Source organism: Sebastes fasciatus, chromosome 10 (assembly GCF_043250625.1).
Source record: "Sebastes fasciatus isolate fSebFas1 chromosome 10, fSebFas1.pri, whole genome shotgun sequence".
NCBI lineage: Eukaryota > Metazoa > Chordata > Actinopteri > Perciformes > Sebastidae > Sebastes > Sebastes fasciatus.
In genome coordinates this window covers 7,628,222-7,634,221 of record NC_133804.1, presented here as the reverse complement: position 1 = coordinate 7,634,221, position 6,000 = coordinate 7,628,222, and the positions used below count along the sequence as shown (strand labels likewise).

Sequence of the window (6,000 nt, the reverse complement as noted above, 5' to 3'; positions counted from 1 at the left end):
GTCTAGAGACATGCAGGTTCTTTATCAAATAGATGCAGCAGTCTGAAAGTGCAGTTTTTCCTTGTGAACTGAGATACAGCTCGTGTGCAATCAGCGGAGCACAGTCAAAGGAGGATCATGCCACAAACAGGAGGAGATATGGGATGTGTGGTTGACTCGGCTCCTGCTGGTGCTGGTACTCTCTCTGTTTCTCCAAACTATCCCTTGTAAAGGTGGGAGGTAGTGGGAAATGTATTTAATTTAACTTAATTAACATGGATCTATTGAAAACTCAATGACAGCAGAAGTGAGGTTGCCTGAACAGGCCTTTGTCACAGCACTCTGACTTAAGGAGAAACACAGGTGTTTCTAATGACATTAACGATGGCTCTGTTTCATTGAAATGTCCCAGTAAGTCACGCTACTGAGCCATCATGCACAATAAATACAGCCAGCATTAGTGATATTGATTACACCTGTGCTTTTCCTGCTATGACATGTCTGCTGTAAAAAGGCCTATTAGTTCAAAAACAAAAGACAGGAATAAAGTTGTAGCTGCGTGGTTATTGATCCTGAACTTAATGCACTATGGCTACTGGACTGTTAGGACAATAGAGCAGTTTGTATTGTTTAAAAGCTGTTTTAGTTTAAATCTTTAATCTTTTTGTCAATATATTACAAATTAAGATTGTTGCACACACATTTTACGAAAATATAACAAGTATAGCAAATCAATAAGTCAAGTAAAGTCAATTTTATTTGTATAGCCCAAAATCAAAAATCACAATCTGTACAGGATACGACAACCTCTGTCCTTTACAGTACGACCCTCTCATCGGATAAGGAAGAACTCCCCACCAAAAAAAAAAATGGAAAAAACCTCAGGTAGATCAACAGAGGAGGGATCCCCCTTCCAGGATGGACAGACGTACAATAGATGTTGTATGGACAGAGTAACAACATAATGAAAATACAACATAGACAATCCATATGAAAAAAATACTATCAATAATATCAATAATACATATAATGTGAACATATGTGAGAAGGTGGATCCAGGAGGATGTTAAGCAGCTTCCTGGCATCGCCAAACAGGTAGAGCCACAGCATCACGACCTCCTCTCCACGCCAAACAGATAGAGCCAGAGAAACACGACCTCCTCTCCATGCCAAACAGGTAGAGCCACAGCATCACGACCTCCTCTCCACGACAAACAGGTAGAGCCAGAGAAACATGACCTCCCCTCCACGCCAAACACGTAGAGCCACAGCACCACGACCTCCTCTCCACGCCAAACAGGTAGAGACCGGGCAACACGACCTCCTCTCCACGCCAAATAGAGAGAGCCAGAGCAACACCACGAATAAGTCCAATCGATTAATGGAGAAAATGATCAGCAGATCCAATCCAGATTAAAAATAATCATTAGTTGCAGTTCTTTACAAAATAGTTAAAACGTAACTCCACCTCAACCAACTACAAAGGAAATGTAAGATCCAGCTTTTTCATTAAAGGTACAATGTGTAATACCTAGCCACCTGCTCCAAAGAAATATGGGGCAGCATTTCTCCTAAACTACTGGGTCCATCCATACAGTCTAAATTTACAGTTATCAGTTATAATTGATATATATATAAAAAACCCAACTACTAAACTAAACTAGCTACTTCTACTGAAGTAAAGGATCTGAATACTTCTTCCACAATTGTAAAGTTAAGGAAGAGCTCCAGGGCCTTTTCTTTAGCTTTCCCCCTGGAAATGAATTAGTGGCCTCGTTTTTCATTTAGTGAGGACTCACGCAGGCTGCAGAGAGGATATGCAGCGATAGTTATGGTGTGTCGTCTAATTTCTTTCTTTTCAAATCACATTGCTAATGAAACATACAGTACATATTCAATGATTAACATATTAACTGTCCCTCACTGAGATGCTAATGTCTACATGTGATTTGCTATGAATGGATGTTTTGGCTCAATTAGGAATTATTAGAACAGAGAGAATTGCTGAAAAATTAGCCAATGAAATATAGGATACTTGCGCAGCAACGATCTGTCATCGCTGTTTATTCAGAGACAGAATAAAAACAATAGAACAGTGTAGGAACAGCCTGTTCCCCCCCTGGATTCCTCCTCTCTGTAGCATATTGCAGATGTATTATAGATGATGTTCTTGTATTAAGCAGTGGTGAAAGTTGATTTGAGTTCCTGCTGGTGCAGTCCTCATTGTCTGAATAGTCACTTGGGCTTCTTCTAACTTTTTCCACCGCTCTGCTTCCTCCCAAATATTTGTGAAATTGTTCCTTTCCCTTTATTCCCAAAAACTTTAACTTTAAACAGTAGCCCCTTTCACACGTGTATACTGCAACCTTGAACTTATCTAGACATTACCTGGAGGAGCTGTATGTGAGAACGCAAATGTCTGAATCAGTTGGAGTGCACATTAAACAGACTTTACCACGCCAGCTCCCTAGTACCAAGTCCTGTGTAATGTCCGATAGAGCTTATGTGTGAATAGAGCCGCTCATTGTACGGAGAATTCAAAGCTTTTGCGAGTGGGCGTGTTGATGAGGTTTCTGTCATGCGGCGTGAAACCAGAAGAATACAAACACCCGAGGGTGAAGAAGAGGGGTCATTTACATGAAGACGCCAACCTTTAAATGTCAAACTTGAGAAACGCCAACATTCTTTGTTTTTGACCAAATTACAAAGCGGCTATGTGGCCACAGTGTTTCTGCGTCATGCTGCTTCTGCTTGCCCGCTCAACCCAGGCGACACCCCTCGCCTAAACCAAACGCAGTATTCCCAATAGGTGAGAACGCGTCTGATGCGGACAATCTCCTGTTGGGTACTACATGTATGAAAGGGCAACTCCGTTCATATCAGAAAACAGCTTGTGACGTTTTTAAAGGAAAAGTTCTTTTTTTTCAGATATATAAAATATATAATACTTTTTTGCTGAGATTGACATGAGAAGATGGATGACTACTCGCGGTTTCTCATTTTACACTTTGTACGGATTAAACAAACAAGATATAACATGTAATTAATGGACCTCAGAGGTGCTAGTGGGTGGATTTTGTTTCCTTTGGACGGACAAGGGCTTCGTACCTAATATGTGTACTATTGTTCTACATACTTCTGTGTGAATGAACAGTATGTATCTTTTCAGATGCACTGAGCAGTAATTGAGCCTCTTGCAATTGAAGCATTATTGACGTTACAGAGCTGTCCATCAACATCTGTCAAGAACATCGCCGCTATTTATGCACTGCATTGTGGGATATTCATGCCGCCGTAGTGTCCAGAATTTGCATACTGTAATATTTCACTGGAAATAGTATGTAATTCACGTTTAAGGTTTCAGAACTAAAAAAATCGCACATACTGTTTAACGTACTAAATAGCATTTTAGTATGGAATTTCGGACGCAACCAAGCTGTTTCCTCTTGTTTCCCGTCTTTACCCTAAGCTAAGCTAAACTAAACTAAACTAAGCTAAGCTAACTGGCTGCTGGCTTTAGCTTCATACATAGACATGAAAGTGGTATCAATCTTCTCACTAACTCTCATCTAACTCTAGGCAAGAAAGTGACGAGAAAGTGATTCACCAGGGGCCCGACACTCATTTTTAATTCAAGCCCCCCTAATGTAGCATGTTAATTGGGATCTGCTCCTGTCTATAAGGCTGTAAGACTAGCTAAATAAATGTGTATATTAATTAACCTATTTGTCTCTGGGTATCGTCCTTGGGGCATTAAGCGTTTGGTCTCTCATGTGAAAAAGACAAATACTGTAAATATAGTTTTTTTCAACTTAGTAGCCTAGTCATGTTTAATTGTCTTAATATATAGTACAAAATCTAAAATAAATCATTAGATAGCAAAACTGTAAACTTTTATAATCATGACATTAAGGCAATTTTACTTTGGATATGAAATATATATATGTGTGTGTGTGTGTGTGTGTGTGTGTATGTGTGTGTGCGCGCATGCGCACTAAGTTGGTGAGAAACCTCAGTCATGAGTCCCTCTGGGAGTTTATGGCTCATACACTTTTCAACAAGCTGTCTTCTGTCTCTCTGTTACACTCATCTCTCTGCATCACTCCATCTTTTTCTCTGCTTTCTATTCATTTGCAGCTCAATCCGCCTTATTAAATCTCTCTTTCTCACTAAGTCTCTCTCTCTTTCTCTCTCTCCCTATCTCTCTCTCTCTCTCTCTCTCTGGTCCCTGCTGGCAGTGAGTTCTAATGAGAAAACACAGGGGACCAACAGAATAATTAGGTTAACGTAGATTTGCATGTCCCCCTTCTCTCTCTCCGCACACACAAACACACACACACACACATAGAGTACAGACAGAAACACACTTCGTAAATATGATTATTGCTGAAGGAGGGACAGTTCAAGTCTGTGTGTGTGTGTGTGTGTGTGGGTGTGTGTGCATACTGTACCCATATGCATCGATTTGTTTGTCTGTGTGTGTGTGTGTGAATGGGTGGTCGGTAAGTGTGTAGATGCCGCACAACAAGCTACCCTGCACCTTGTCACACACAAACACACACACACACACACACACACACACACGCGCACATTCTCTCTCTCTCTCTCTCCAGGGACTAACAGATAGCACCCATTACTGTCAGGCTCATCTGCCTCTAATTGGCTGTGATCGGAGCCCGTCGCCCCCGGAGGGCGGGGCCTCAGATTCAATTAAATCGTGTGATTGGTCCCTTTAAATATTTAATGTCTAAGACTAAAAACAGACGAGGCAACACTTCCTGGAATCAAACTCACTATGTTGAGCGTGTGATGCATGGACAGTATATTTTTGTCTGTCTGGATCTGTATGTGTGTGTGTGTGTGTGTGGGTGTGTGGGTGTATGTGTTTGTGTGTGTGCTTCACCGTCTTTCATTTTACTGAGGTGTGCATTTACGTGTGCATGGATGCATGCACACCTACAGTGTGTACGTGTCCATGTGCTGATTTAATCTGTGTCCTGAAATACAGTATACAAAATCTTTCTCTTATGTGAGTGTTGTCCCATTCAATGTTATGTCAGTGTGTGTGTATGTGTGTGGGTGTATGCATGTGAATGTATGCACGGACAGTTGGCAGTTCTATTTTGCTGCGTGTATACACACACTGTAAGTGTGTTTGTGTGTGTGGTTTGTCTCTTTGTATGTTTGTGCCGCCTGTGTGTGTGTGTGTGTGTGTGTGTGTGTGTGTTTGTGTGTGTGTCCCAGTTAATCCGGCAGGCTCAGGGGAGAGTGACTGGAGCCATCAGAGGCTTTTCTCCTCATCCAGCCAGTCCCACAGCAAACACACACACACACACACACACATAGATTGCTGTGGTGCGCCGACTATCAGTAAGACAAGAAAAAAAGAGAGAGAGAGTCTTCGCTCTCGATGCCACTTAATGAAACATCCTAATTCTAAAACACACACTCTTAGAAAGAGAGAGAGGGAGGAAGAGATACTACGCAAAACGAAGAGTTCGAGATATGGAGGGACAAAAATGACAGATTAAGAGAAAAAACAAACTTGATTAACAAAACGTCTTATTTTGAAATGTAGGCTATCTTCACCTGACAATATAAAAGACGACAAAAACACATAAGCAGAGTGAGTGGGAGGGAGGGTGACAGAGAGGGAGAAAGAGAGAGAGAGAGAGACTACTTATAAGGAGAGAGTGGGAGGTGAAGAAGGAATAGGTGGATATAATACAGGAGTATGCAGAATTAAGAGGTGACAGTAAGAAAGACAGAAAGACAGAGGGGATATCGATGGACAGATGGATGAAAAGATGGTGAGACACAGTGCTGTGTTTTTCTTTAACCATATCACTTAATTCACCATACCTAATTAGCCATTAGCTCCAGCCTGTTCACACAAGAAGGCGTATAAATCCCACAATAATGCGCAAAGCGTTTAGCGTGCAATAAACCCCAGACTTTGAACCAGGAGACCCCGTGTTCAAGACCGTTGTTGACCGGCGTTTTGTTTTGTAAGTTCTGTTA

General features: G+C 41.4%; 1 long non-coding RNA gene across 1 annotated transcript in view; it reads left to right on the top strand.

The window, feature by feature from the left end:
• The window catches only part of LOC141774982 (uncharacterized), a 1,018,885-nt gene continuing 1,012,885 nt past the window's right edge, over window positions 1-6,000 (top strand). The window contains exon 1 of the long non-coding RNA XR_012595534.1: window positions 1-16. This is a non-coding gene — a long non-coding RNA (uncharacterized LOC141774982). The remainder of the gene's footprint in view (window positions 17-6,000) is intronic.